Below are 14007 nucleotides of genomic sequence, written 5' to 3' on the forward strand. Positions count from 1 at the left end.
TAGGGCCCTGCAGGGAGTGATGAACTGTGTGAAAGTAGTGGGCGAGTCCTAATATAGACGAAGACTACCTCACAATTCTAGGGACGCCTTGATGATGCCCTCTCCAGGGCAAAATACATGGCATCATCTCAATGCAGAAAAGTTTTTCTTAGCGCCCCCACAGTGACGTTTTTGGATACAACCTCAAAGGATGGGGTTGCAGCAGATCCCGAGAAGGTCCGTGCTATTGCAGAATTCCTCATACCAGCAACCGACAGATCTGAGATCTTTATGGTTTGGTAAACCCGCTTGCGGATTTTTCCACCATTTTAGCAGCTGCTGCACTCCCCTCCGCCTTGATGAGCCCCAAAAAGGGAAATTTTATTTGGGCTGTTGATCATGATCAGGCCTTCAATAAAGTCAAGCAAGCCCTTGCAAGGCCACCTGTTCTCGCTTCATTCAATCCCCCCATCCCACGTCGCAAAACCGATGCCCCCGGCGTAGGGTTTGGGTTCCCCCTTTCAGGGACCCTGGTGGTGGACAACATGTCTAGTTAGGTGGCTCGCGATCCGACGGGCGCGAGACACGATAGCCACTATAAAACGGGAATCCTTGCTGTTGTGTGGGCCATTTTAAATGCAAATTTACCGTTTTGGGGGCAGCACTTTGACCCCCGTAACTGACCATGTCCCCTGGTTCCAATTCAAACCATTACTCTCTAGACGCCATAGAAAAAAACCCCGACTCAACATTCAGAAGGTTTTAACATTCTCCTCACGCAACATGGCGTGCAGGGGAAAGGGTTTGTGCATCCCAGATGCCCCCTCCCGTCTCCCCCTAAGTCGGCCAACGCCCGAAGATGAGCTGTTTAGGCTGAGCCAGTACTATGAAAGCATAGTAAAACCCTTTTAAAAATAAGCAATGTTGCCCCCCAAGCAGCGAGCAAGAGGGGCCTGGCACAGAGGAAATCCAGCAAGCGCTCACAGCGACCCAGCATAATGAACTACTACAAAGGGGTCCGGCAAGTTTCCCCCGTGATGCTTTTCCTTGCACAACGCCTACGCCCATACTGGAAATTTTGAGAGAACCTCTACGTGAGGGGACTCGTCCCGTACGGTGCTGCAAATAGTTCCAGAGCCCTTTGTCGCCGCGTTTGGAAGGGTTAAGACAGCCTGAGGGGCAAATCTACAAAAAGTTGCGCAAAACAAGCATTTTTTTGGCTGGATCAACTCAGATATACAAAAATTTTCCGAGTTGTGAGCCGTGGCAGATCTGCTGCCCAGTCAACAGCAAAGCCCCTTGCTATGGACGAGAACCTCACCAGGCCATTAGTCTTGTCACCTGACTTTTTCACCCCAGCGGGGAAAATTCTTCCTCGTCTATGCTGACCCACTCCAGGCTGGCCTGCGTTTACCCTGTTTTGGTTTTAATAGACATCTGCCCCTACCCAAAGCCACTTTGGCACCCGTTCGGACCGGGCATACTGGATCTCCGAACAGATGTGGGCCCCCAGTTCATGCCGGGAGTTCGCCATATTTCCTGGGGATGGGGGGTCTGCCACTACAAGTCAACACCCCATTTCCCCCAGTAAAAGGGCCTGTGAGGCAGCTTAAAAAAAAAAAAAGCACCTCATTTCAAGGTGGCCCCCTCAGGGAATTCGACTGCGAGGCATTCGACAGGGGGCTTTTTGAAAATCAGGAACACTCCAAAAAAACACAGGTCGCTTCCAGCCCCGATGGCCCCCCCTTCTTCATGCATCCCAGCCCATGCCAAATTTTATGGATGAAAGGGAGGCCAGAGCCGAGAGCTGTGCCGCCGAGCAGTGCACGTGTCCAGGTCGCCAGGTCTCGCTATGATGAAAGAGCCCAAACCCCTTCCCCGGTGTTTTTCGCAGAGGTACGTATCCGGACCCTTGCACAAAAAGGGGGGACAAGTTGGTACAGTTAGGGATCGGCAAGTCACGGACACCAGATCCGGTTACCCAAATGGGCCCAGGGGGGGGAGGAAATCGTGTTTCTCGCCAACGAGTCACCCCCGGCCAGCTCACTTTGGGCCGGAGCAACCACCCTGCAGCTAACATACCTTCCCCCCCGCCTGAAACAGGGGAACCGCTCAAGACCTCTCTAAGGTTTTAAAGGGGTGTGATGTCCTGGTGCCTCTTTGAATCCAGACCTGAGGGGATGGGCATTCCTCTCTGGAAGGGGAGAGAGGATCGATGGGACGCATAGCCGTCGTGGATCACATGTTCAGTATACCCGACAAGAGTTCGCTCACATTCTCCCAAGGTAACCGGGGCCATCTACTAGGGCACAAGAGACCGGAGCAATCTGGATTAACTCCTGCAAGTCAAAAATTGATCATAACCTACTGTTTTGAATGGCTATGGGCTGCTCACATTTTACATCAACCTCAAGAAGGCATTTGATTTGGTGCATCACGAATCCCTATGGGAGATCCTTAGGCATAGAGGAATTGCAGCAAGGATTACTGGATCAATAGCAAGTCTGTATGCATACTGAAAGTACTGTAAATTGTGGTGGAGTCCTGCTGAGCTTCTTTCTTGTTAATTCAGGAATGAGTCCAGGTTGTGTTCTCTAGGCAATATCAAGGTCACCGATCTTGACTTTGCTGACGATGTTGCTATTCTTTCTGAGTCCCTGGAAGCTCTGGTGGCAGCCCTTGATACATTTAGCAATGAGGCGAAGCCCTAGGGTTTAGAGGTTTACGGTTTGGTTAATGAAAGTAAAATCTGGATGCTATCTTGTTCCTTAGAGCAAGGACCTGCCTTTTGCAACAAGTCCTTGCGCTAGATCATAGGGTACAGTTCGCAGGACCATGTGTCCAACCAACGACTACACCATATATATATATTTATGTATGTGTGTGTGTGTGTGTGTCTGTATGTGTGTGTGTGTGTGTGTGTCTGCGTGTGTGTGTGTGTGTTTGGGTGTGTGTATATATAATATATATATATATATATATATATATATATATATATATATATATATATATTATCATTATTATATACTTACATATATATAGACATATTCACACAAATAAACTTAAATATAATAGTTACATATAAATATATATATATATATATATATATATATTACATATATATATATACATATATATACGTATATATACATATATATACATACATGTATGTATGTATATGTATATATATATACGTATATATACGTTATATATGATGTATATATACATATATATATATATATATATATATATATATACTATATATATATATATATATATACATATATATATATATATATATATATATATATATATATATATATATATATATATAATATCTGTGTGTGTGTATGTAATATATATAATATATATATATATATATATTATATATATATAATAATAGATAGATAGATAGATAGATAGAAGATAGATAGATAGATAGATAGATAGATATGTGTGTGTGTGTCTGTGTGTGTGTGTACGTATATGTATACATAAGTGTGTGTATATATATATATATATATATATATATTATATATATATATATATATATATATATGTATATATACATTGTCTGTATCTAAATACATACATTGTGTACAAATAGATAGATAGATAAATAGATAGGTAGATGGATAGTTTTATGAATAAATTAATACATCCCAACATACATTACATATGTGTGACATATATATATATATATTATATATATATATATATAAAATATATATATATATATATATAATATAAAAATATATATATATTTACAGGATGGCATATATATTCTCACATATGTATTTGGCAATGTGTATTAGAACGATTTCTCGCAGCTGCCCCCATACACTTGCAATTTCCTCATCGTTCAAAGGTCGTTATCGCATATATTAGGCATTTTTGATTGATGAAACATCCGTTAAAATTTATGATAATGGGGAATCCTCTCCCGATCTCCCTTGTTCCCCTCCTGCCTCGTCCCCTCTCGCCACTTCTTTGGTTTAACACGCTCTTTTTTGCTCGATCATTCCTTGTGAGAACAGTAGTAGCCCATGGCATATATTGATTATGGACGGTTGTAACATGTGAGACGGATCACAGTTGATTTCGCTTGGATTTCTTCGTTGCTTCTCTTTTTTAGTTTTTTTTCATTTATCTTTTTTTTTCAAACTTGAAAACATAAATAATTTTCTTAATTTATTCGATTTCTGGTGTGTGTGGTATTATAGTTACATTTTTAAAAGAAAAACAAAAAAATGAAATCGAAAGTGTTAAAATGTATGAGAAAGGGTTACATCTGGCAACATTGTGGCGACTGAGGCGGAGAGAATCATATCGTCATGGTACACAACCTTCTTCCCCACACTCACTTACCATCATCACCTTCACCACACCACCCACACCATCACGACCTCCCCACACTCATTCATCAGCAGAGCCTCTCCTATAGATATCCACCGCTAAATCCCGAACTTCTGTGTCATTTTCCACAACTCCATTTCTACTATCACCATTTCCTCTGGCAATGCCTGGCTTACCTACTTCCACATCCCCTCGGAACCTACAATTAACATCATTTTTGTTCACCAAGCAATATCATCATATTTTGGCTTTTTTTTTTTTTTTGTAAATGTAGCGCTATTGTATAGTTGTAGTGCATCACTAATATCTATCTTGTTCGGCCGGGACAAATTTTATTGTTACTTGATATATTTGAAATTTCTAGATTTATAGATTTTGCTACTGTCCACCTTTCTCTTTTGGCTCTCTAGCATTGAATCTCATTACAATATTAGGGCGCCTAACTGCTATTTTACGTAACAAAATTAGTTACATTATTGCCCACTGATAGCGAAACTCTTATCATTACTCACTGGTTCAACCAGTTCAGCAATCTGGCTAATGAAGGAGTGTAGTCACTGGAATGGACACAATCGAGCAACATGCTCAATATCCCCTGGAACAATTTATTATAACATCAGCCTTTTTTAAAAAACCCAAGACGGGCTTTTCTAACCTCGCAGTAATAAGTTTCTTTTTCACCAAAAAACTGTCGGCATTTTGTCCTTGAAGTAAAGCAAAATTTTAAATAGATAAAGGACATTCCGTCTAGCCACTAGCTTCTAAATCAAAATGAGCACAAACTGTTTCCGTAGAGACATATTGGGAAAGTGATTCATTATTTTAAAGTCCTTATTTCATACATAGTGTTCCTTATAAGTAAAATTATATGTTATACGAAATGAGGTCCCTTGACATGTAGAAACAATAATAACCATTTAAAATCAGCGAATAGTTTGCGAGTGAACAACTAACATATTTATTTTCAGAACAACAAAAATCATTCAGTTATATCGATTTTACGGTGGTTTGTTGTATGTCTTTTTTTTTAAATCGAATCCAACTTCCATGTTCATTATGACTTTCTGCCGTTGTTCTTTTAATGCTGGTTATACCCATAAAAACTGCCCTCCCCCCTGCTTGCTTCATTATTATCATTATTATCAATATCATAATTATCATCATTATCATTATCATCGTTATTATCATTATTATCATTATTATCATTATTATCATTATTATCATTATTATTTATATACTAATATTTTTATAATCGCTAATTTTTAAATTTTAATGAATATAAAACATATAAAAGGGACACACACTTTAAACAAAAAAGGGAATAGTCACACCACACACACACACACAAAACACACCACACAACACACCACACACACAAAATATAAAAATTAATATTAATATATAAATAAAATTTTAAAATATATATATATAAAATAATAATATTTTTTAATATATATTAATATATAAAATATATATATATATGTGTGGGTGGGTTTTAAATATATATATAATATTTTTATATATATATATATATAAATAATATTATTTTTATTTATTTTATATTAATAGATAGATAAAAGATAGAAGAGAATATAAAATATAGTAGATGTAATTGTGGGGTTGTAAAATATTTAATATATAATAATATATAGAATATAAAAATTATTTTAAATAGGATAATTATGTAATAATGAATAATAAAGAAATTTAAATATATAAAATAAAGAATAATATATTATAATTATAAATGCATAAAACCAAACACACACACAAACACAATATATATATTTAATATATATTATATATATAATATTAAAATTATAATATATATAATAAAATGAATAGCAAAACACTTTCGTGTGATAAAGGAAAAAAAAAAACCCAAATACAAAAACAGATTTTTTGAAAATGAGACTACAGTTCAAAATCCCCCTGGTTTCCCATTTTTAGGTCTAAAAGGGGAAAAAGGAGAGGAGGGGGTATAAAAGAAGAGAGGAGGGGCAACGGGGGGAAAACCGGGGCGGGTGGGATAGACAAAGGAAGCAGGGGAAAGGTCACATCAGGCGGAGGATGGGGCGGACTATGCCCCGGGGGGCCCGGCATAGGGGAGAAGGCGGGGGATATGGGAAGAAGGGAGACTTCGCAGGAAAAAAGCCGCTTTTAAGTTGAAAGGCAGCGCTTTATAAAGGAAGTTTCCCACCATTTGCGGGAGTGGCATCGGGGAAGGAAACACAATCCGCGTGTGACAGTCCTTTGAGGGCCAGGCCCCACTGAGGGAAAAAGAGGGCTTATTTTTGTGTCCCCGGATATAGCTACTTATTTTTGGAAGAGCTTGGTAAGCTGGCGCCGTTTCCCCAAAGAGTTTGCACAGGAGGCAAAGGAACAGCATAGGTGCCCACCTTCCGGGGGGAAGGAGGGCTAGTAGGCCCCAAAGTTGCGCGGGAGTTTTTGGGCAAAAAGACACCCCTGCAGTTGAGAGGGTGAAGAGGGCGACGGAAGAGTAGATTTCCTCAGTGTAGGGGGGCGAGGACGGCAAATGGGGAGTCAATTAGGAGGAGATGTGGAAAAGGTACCCCGCCCCCTGGATAACGCGGCATCGAAACAGACCAGGGTACCCCAGTTTGGAGAAAGAGCGACGAAGGAAGGCGATTCTCCATCCGGTACGGGGGGTCACAGAGGCGAAGGGCGCGAAGGAACAGCGAGGGGGGCAACACCTCCTTCCCTGGAAGGGGGTTGGTATGAGAAGAAGTGTATGAATACCATAGCAGGGGTTTCCTTATATGGAGAAGGGAATGGCAGCAAAAAACGAGGACTAAGGGCCAAGAAAGGGAGCGTTGCAACCCCCTTTTCCCCCTTTAAAACGGAGGAAGGAGAGAGAGAGTTCAGCTGATCGGGAAAACCTGGAAAAGAGCAGGGTCAGGGCCCCAGAGAGCAAAGACGTCGTCGAAACCTCAGCCAGTCGACGGCCGAATGGAGAAAAGGGGAGAAGCTCAGCCTCGAAAAATTTCCAGAAAGGTTTGCCGGGATGGGAGGGGGGGAACCCAGGCAACACCGAAAGTCTGGATAAAAACGCCCTTCGAAAGAAAAAGGAATTAGAATCCAAAAAGGGGACGAATCAGCTGGAAGGCGTCGGGAGCAGAGGGAGACGGGACCCTCGCGGGGGGTTCCTCGGAGGAAAAAAAGGGAAACATCATCAAGCGGGCCCTTGGTGAACAGGGCTCAACGTCCAAGCTCATCATGGGACCCGGTGAAGCTCGCGAACGCGGGGAAAGAAGTCCTGAGAGTGGCGAGGGGGAGCAGGGAGAAAGGTGCCCAAAAAGGGGGGGGGGAGGGGAAAATTTTTCCAGCCCGGAGCAAAAGGGGGCGTCACGATCCCCCCGGGGGGAGATGATGGGGCGGAGGCACGGGCCCGGGTATGGGTTTTTTGGGCCCATAGAAATGAGGGAGTCGAGGGTTGATGACCCCGAACCCTTTGGGTTTGATTTGCCTCCCAAAAAAAAAGGCGCTACCCTTTTAGGCGACGGTGGAAGGGAGCAGCAATGCGTCACGGGGGGCATATCAAGGGACATAAGGGGGGGCGTCATCCAAAGATCCGGCCTTCTGCAGGTAAAAGGCACGGGCGAGGACCAAAAGGTTTCCCCTTTTCAGAGGGCAAGAATGGTGACGTCCTCCCTGGCAGGCTTGAAGCGCCCCACGGTAACCCCTAGGAAAAGGGAAGGGGTTTGGATGGAGGAGAGATTTGAGGGCCCGGGGGAAAGCACCACGAAGGAGAGAGACATCAGGGAAAGAGTTCCCGTGAAAAAAGGGAAAGGTCAAAGGAGGAAATAATGCGATGGAGGTAAAAGGGGAGGGGGAGGCAAAAAGGAAAAACCGAACCCAAGGGTTGAAGTGGGGGGGGTCAAGGAAGGGGAGATAAGTTTGGGAACACGTCGGTGAGGGGAAAAAGCGGGACAAGGACTGCGGGGGTCATGCTGGGAAATTCTGGGGGAGAGAGCGGCCCGGTTGGGGAGAGGGGCCCGGGGAAAAACAGGGGAACGTCGGACGGCTGGAAATAATCTAGGAGGCGCTCCCCAGGAAGTCCGAACGTGCAGTGAACGGAGAAGGGAGCCGACGCCTCCGCCGCACGAATGGTTTTAAGGGGGAAAGGGAACGTGCATAACCCGGGAAAAGGGGGATCCTTCTCAGAAGTTCGTAATTTGGAGGAGGGAAGGGGAGTACTGCTCGTCAAGGGGAGCACGGAGGAAACGTAGTTGTTCTTCCCTCGGGCCGTGGCGTGAGAATCCCTAGGCACGAAAAGCAAGTACCATGTAGGGAAGGAGGGGAAAGGAACGAGAGATTCTTTTTAAAAACCGGGGGGGGCCATTATGAATAGCAAAACACTTTCCTGGATCCCATCCCATTCGGCCGCGATTGGCTGGGTATGTCGACGACTCTTTTCTCTCTGGTCATGACCCTGCTCGTTTCAGGGTTTTCCCGAGCAGCTGAAATCTCTCCTCCTTTCCATCCCCTTTTAAGGGGGAATGGGGGGTTGGGCAACGGCTCCCTTTTTGGACACCTTGGCCATCGCTCTGTGACCCCTTTCCTTCTCCATATAAAGGGAAACCCCTGCATGGTGGTAGACAACACCCTTTCTACCACCCTCCAGTGAAGAGAGGGTTGCCCCCTCGGTGTTCCCTTTGATCTGTGACCCCCCGTACCTGGATGGAAGATGCCTTCCTTTGTCGTCTTTCTCCAAACTGGGGTATCCTGGTCAGTTCTCGATGCCGGTTTTCCCGGGGGCGGGTACCTTTACCCCGACTCTCTCCTAAATGATCCTCATTTGCCCGTCCTCAGCCGGCCCACACGAGGAAATCTACTTCTCCCTCCCCTCTTCACCCTTAAAATGAGGTGATCTTTGCCATGTGAACATTCCGTCGCAACTTGGTCCATTTCTAGCCCTCCTTCCTCCCCGAAGGTGGGCACCCATGTGTTCCTGGCCCCCGTGACAAGCAGACTTTGGCGAAACAGGCGCCTTTACCAAAGGTTTGTTCAACATAAGTACACTTATCGGGGAACAACATAACGCCTCTTTTTGCCAAGTGGGACATGGCCCAAAACAGAGGATGGTCAGCAGCGCGGATTGTGTTTCTTCCCCCGATGTCCTTCCCGAGACTGGGGGAATCTTCCCTTTTTAAAGCTGTGCCCAATTCAACTGAACAGCGGCTTTTCCCCGTGACAGTCTCCTTGTTCCCAATTCCGCCTCTCCCCTTTTGCCCGGCCACCCGGCGTATAGTCCGCCCGATCCTCCGACCTGATGTGACCTTCCTCTGCATCCGTTCGTCTGTCCTCACCCGCCCGTGTTCCCGCATTGCCTTCCTCTCTCTCTTTATACCCCTCCTCTCCCTTTCCTTTTCAGACCTGAAGATGGAATCCAGGGGATTTCGAAACTGTAGTCTCATTTTCAATAAATCTAGTTTTTGTATTGTGGATTTTTCTTCCATATATATATATGTAATATATATACATATGTATAGATATAGTCACACATATCAATCACATTTTATATATAAATATATATATATATATATATATATATATATAAAATTATATATATTAAAATTATAGGGTATATATATATATATATATATATATATATATATAATGTATGTATTTATAAGTATTACACCCACACACACACACACACACACACACCCCACACACACACATTACACACATATATATATATATATATATATAATAATATATATATAATATATATATATATATATATATATTATTGCATATATATGTGTATATTTTATATATAAGTATATTATACATATTATACATATATATACATATATACAATGTTGTGTGTGAAAATTTAAAGTATATATAGCATTATATATACATAAATATTTATATACATACATATATAAACAAATAATAATATAACCCTAATAAAACATGTACATATATATATATATATAATATATATATATATTATATATATATATATATATATCTTATATATATAATATATATATATATATATATAAAATATATATTTTGTATGTATGATGTATGTATGTATGTATGTATGTATGTAAACCGAATAAACCGAAATGGATACAAGGAAAAAAATTTTGGATATATATATTATGAGGGGCCCGGGACGACAGAGCTGAATCAGGTCCAGGAGGGGGGTAAAGGTCGAAGAGTGGGGGGGAAAGGTTTTGCAACTACGGGAGTAAATCATCTAAGCCCCATTGGCCAGAAACTCAAGTTGAAATTAGGCATTTTTCTAGTTAATAGGATTTAACTTTTCTTCGTACGAATTTGCTGATTTATAAATTTAATTTAGGCTTTTCCTTTAAAAGCTGGTCCCCTTCATAAGTAAATGAACGAAACACGCTTTTAATTCTTAGAAAATTTTAACATACGATTATGTTCTTTAATTCTTTCTAAAAAAGCCTCCCGGTCTCCCCTATGTAATCTTTAAAAGGGTATGTGTAAATTCCCGGAGAAGTTCAAGAGCACCGCTAGAGTTTTGTGTTTAACTGGAGTAACGCAAGTATAGTTACGGGCACTATCCTCTGAGAAAATTAGGGGAAGAGAAAAAAATTTCCATATCGCAGACGAGTGTGCCTGAATTTAAGAAGAAAGGGGGATCCTAATTTCAAAAAAAATTTTAAAAAAATGACGTCAAGCCCCCGTCAATAAATTAAGTCCAAAATTCATATCCCCTAAGAAAACATGGAGGGGAACTACTGACTTTTTAACATACAAGGGGTGATTCGAGAAAAAGGAAGATAATTAGGTTTGAGTAGTTTTTACGGAAAACCTTTGAAGTTGAACTCGTGAAGAAATTTGAAAAGTTTCGGTTTAGTTTTTTTTTCTTTGTGGCGTTTCCCTATTTTCTTTGTGTTTCACGTTACTGTGTTTTTGATATATACATATATTTTTACATATAATATATACATATGGTAAAAAATACATATTCATATATTTTTTACATATATATAATTTTATATATTTAAGTTTAACATAATATACATACAACATATTATATATATATGTATATTTATATAATATATTATATATAAATTTTAATATAAATTATATTTTATATATAATTAAAAATTTACATATACATGTACTACATATATAATATTAATTTTAATATATATATATATATATAATATATATTAATAAATATATTATAAAATATACGGGTGTATTATTTATTTATTTTATTATTAATTTAATAATTATTTTAAAAAATTTTGGTTGGTGGGTGGTGTTTGTGTGTTTTGTGTGTGTGGGGGTTGTGGTGTGGGGGTGATAACACACCACACCCACACACAACAATATATATATATATAAAAAATAAAATTTTAAATTAAATTTTGTGTGGGTGGGGGGGGGTGTGGGGGGGGTTTTTGGGGGGGGGGGGTATGGGGGGGGGTGGGGGGGGTGGGGGGGGGGGGGGGGGGGAAAATTAAAAAAAATAAAATTTTAATAAAAATAAAAAAATAAAAAAGGAAAAAAAATGGGGAAAAAAAAATAAAAAAAAAATAAACCACACACACAGAAAAATTTTAAAAAAAAAAAAAAAAAAAAATAAAATATAATAAAATAATAAAAATATAATTAAAATTTTTAATATAAATATAAATAAAAAAAAGAGTTAAACACATACACACACCACACACAACCCACACACGCACACCACACACACACCAACCCATCCCCACACCACCACAAAACAACCCCCAACACACACCACAACACACACACACACAACAAAAATAAAAAAAAAAAAAAAAAAAAAATAAACAAAAAAAAAACCACAACAACCCAAAACACAACCCCACACAACCACAACACACACACACACCCCACAACACACACCACACACACACACCCCAACCAACAACAAAACCACACACACACACACAAAATAATAAAAAATTATATAATATAAAAAATAAAAATATTTTAAAATTAAAACACACACACATATTTTATTAAATAAATAAATATATAAAATAATAAATATATATAATTATATATATGACACATATTATAAAACAATATTATAATACACCTACACACACACACATCCCACCCCAACACACACAACACACACCACAACACCACACACACACACACCAACACACACACACACACACACACACACACACACACACAACACACACACACACACAGACATACACATAAATATATATATATATATAAAATATATATATATATATATATATATATATTATATATATATATATATATATAGGTTTATATATATATATATATATATATTTTATATTTAGTTCTTTATATATATATATTATAGATAGATAGATAGATAGATAGATAGATAGATAGATATGTGGGGTGGTGTGTGGTGTGGGGTGTGTGTGTGGGGGGTTATGTGTGTGTGTGTGTGTGTGTGTGTGTGTGTGTGGTGCGTGGTGGTGGGGTGTTAATATATATATATATATATATAGATATATATATATATAATTATATATATATATACATATATATATATATATATATTATAAAATTTTAATATATAATATATATATATATTTTATATATCTGTGTGTGTGTGGGGTGTGTGTGTGTGTGTGTGTGTGTGTATGGGATATGTAATAGTAATATATATAATTATATTATATATATTTTTATATATATATAATAATATATATATAGTATATATATGTATAAAAATAGATATAATAATATAAATAATATATATAATAATATAATAATGTGTGTGATACAATATATATATAATAATTAATATAAAAGATATATAATACAACACACACACACACACACACACACACACACACACACACACACACACACACACCACACACATATATATATATATATATATAATATAATAATATAAAAATATAATAGATATAAAATATATATTAAAAATATATATATAATATATATAGTATAATACACACAAAACACACACACACACACACACACACACACACACACAACACCACAATATATATAATATATAATATAAAATAATAATAAGATATATATATATATATTAATATAACATATATACATACATACAATATATAATATATATATATATAATATATATATATAATATTATTAAAAAATTTTATACACATAATAATACAATCACATATATATAACACACATACACACAGACACACACACAACCACACGCACACACACACACACACATACACACACAAAACACACACCACACCACACACACACACACACACACACACACCACACACAACAAACACACACACACACACACACACACACACACACATACACACACACAAAACCACACACACACACACCACACACACCACCATATATATATATATATATATATATATATATCTATATATATATATATATATTTTATTTAGGTTTATATATATATAGATAGATAAATAGATAGATAGATAGATAGATATATGTGTGTGTGTGTGTGTGTGTGTGTTTTGTGTGTCTGTGTGTGTGTGTGTGTGTGTGGTGTGTGTGTGGGTGTGTTTTGTGTGGTGTGTGGTGGGTGTGTGTGTGTGTTTTGTGTGTGTGTGTGTTGTATATGTATATAATATAATATATATATATATAAAAATATTATAATATATATTT

Source organism: Penaeus monodon, chromosome 2 (genome assembly GCF_015228065.2).
Source record: "Penaeus monodon isolate SGIC_2016 chromosome 2, NSTDA_Pmon_1, whole genome shotgun sequence".
NCBI classification, from domain to species: domain Eukaryota; kingdom Metazoa; phylum Arthropoda; class Malacostraca; order Decapoda; family Penaeidae; genus Penaeus; species Penaeus monodon.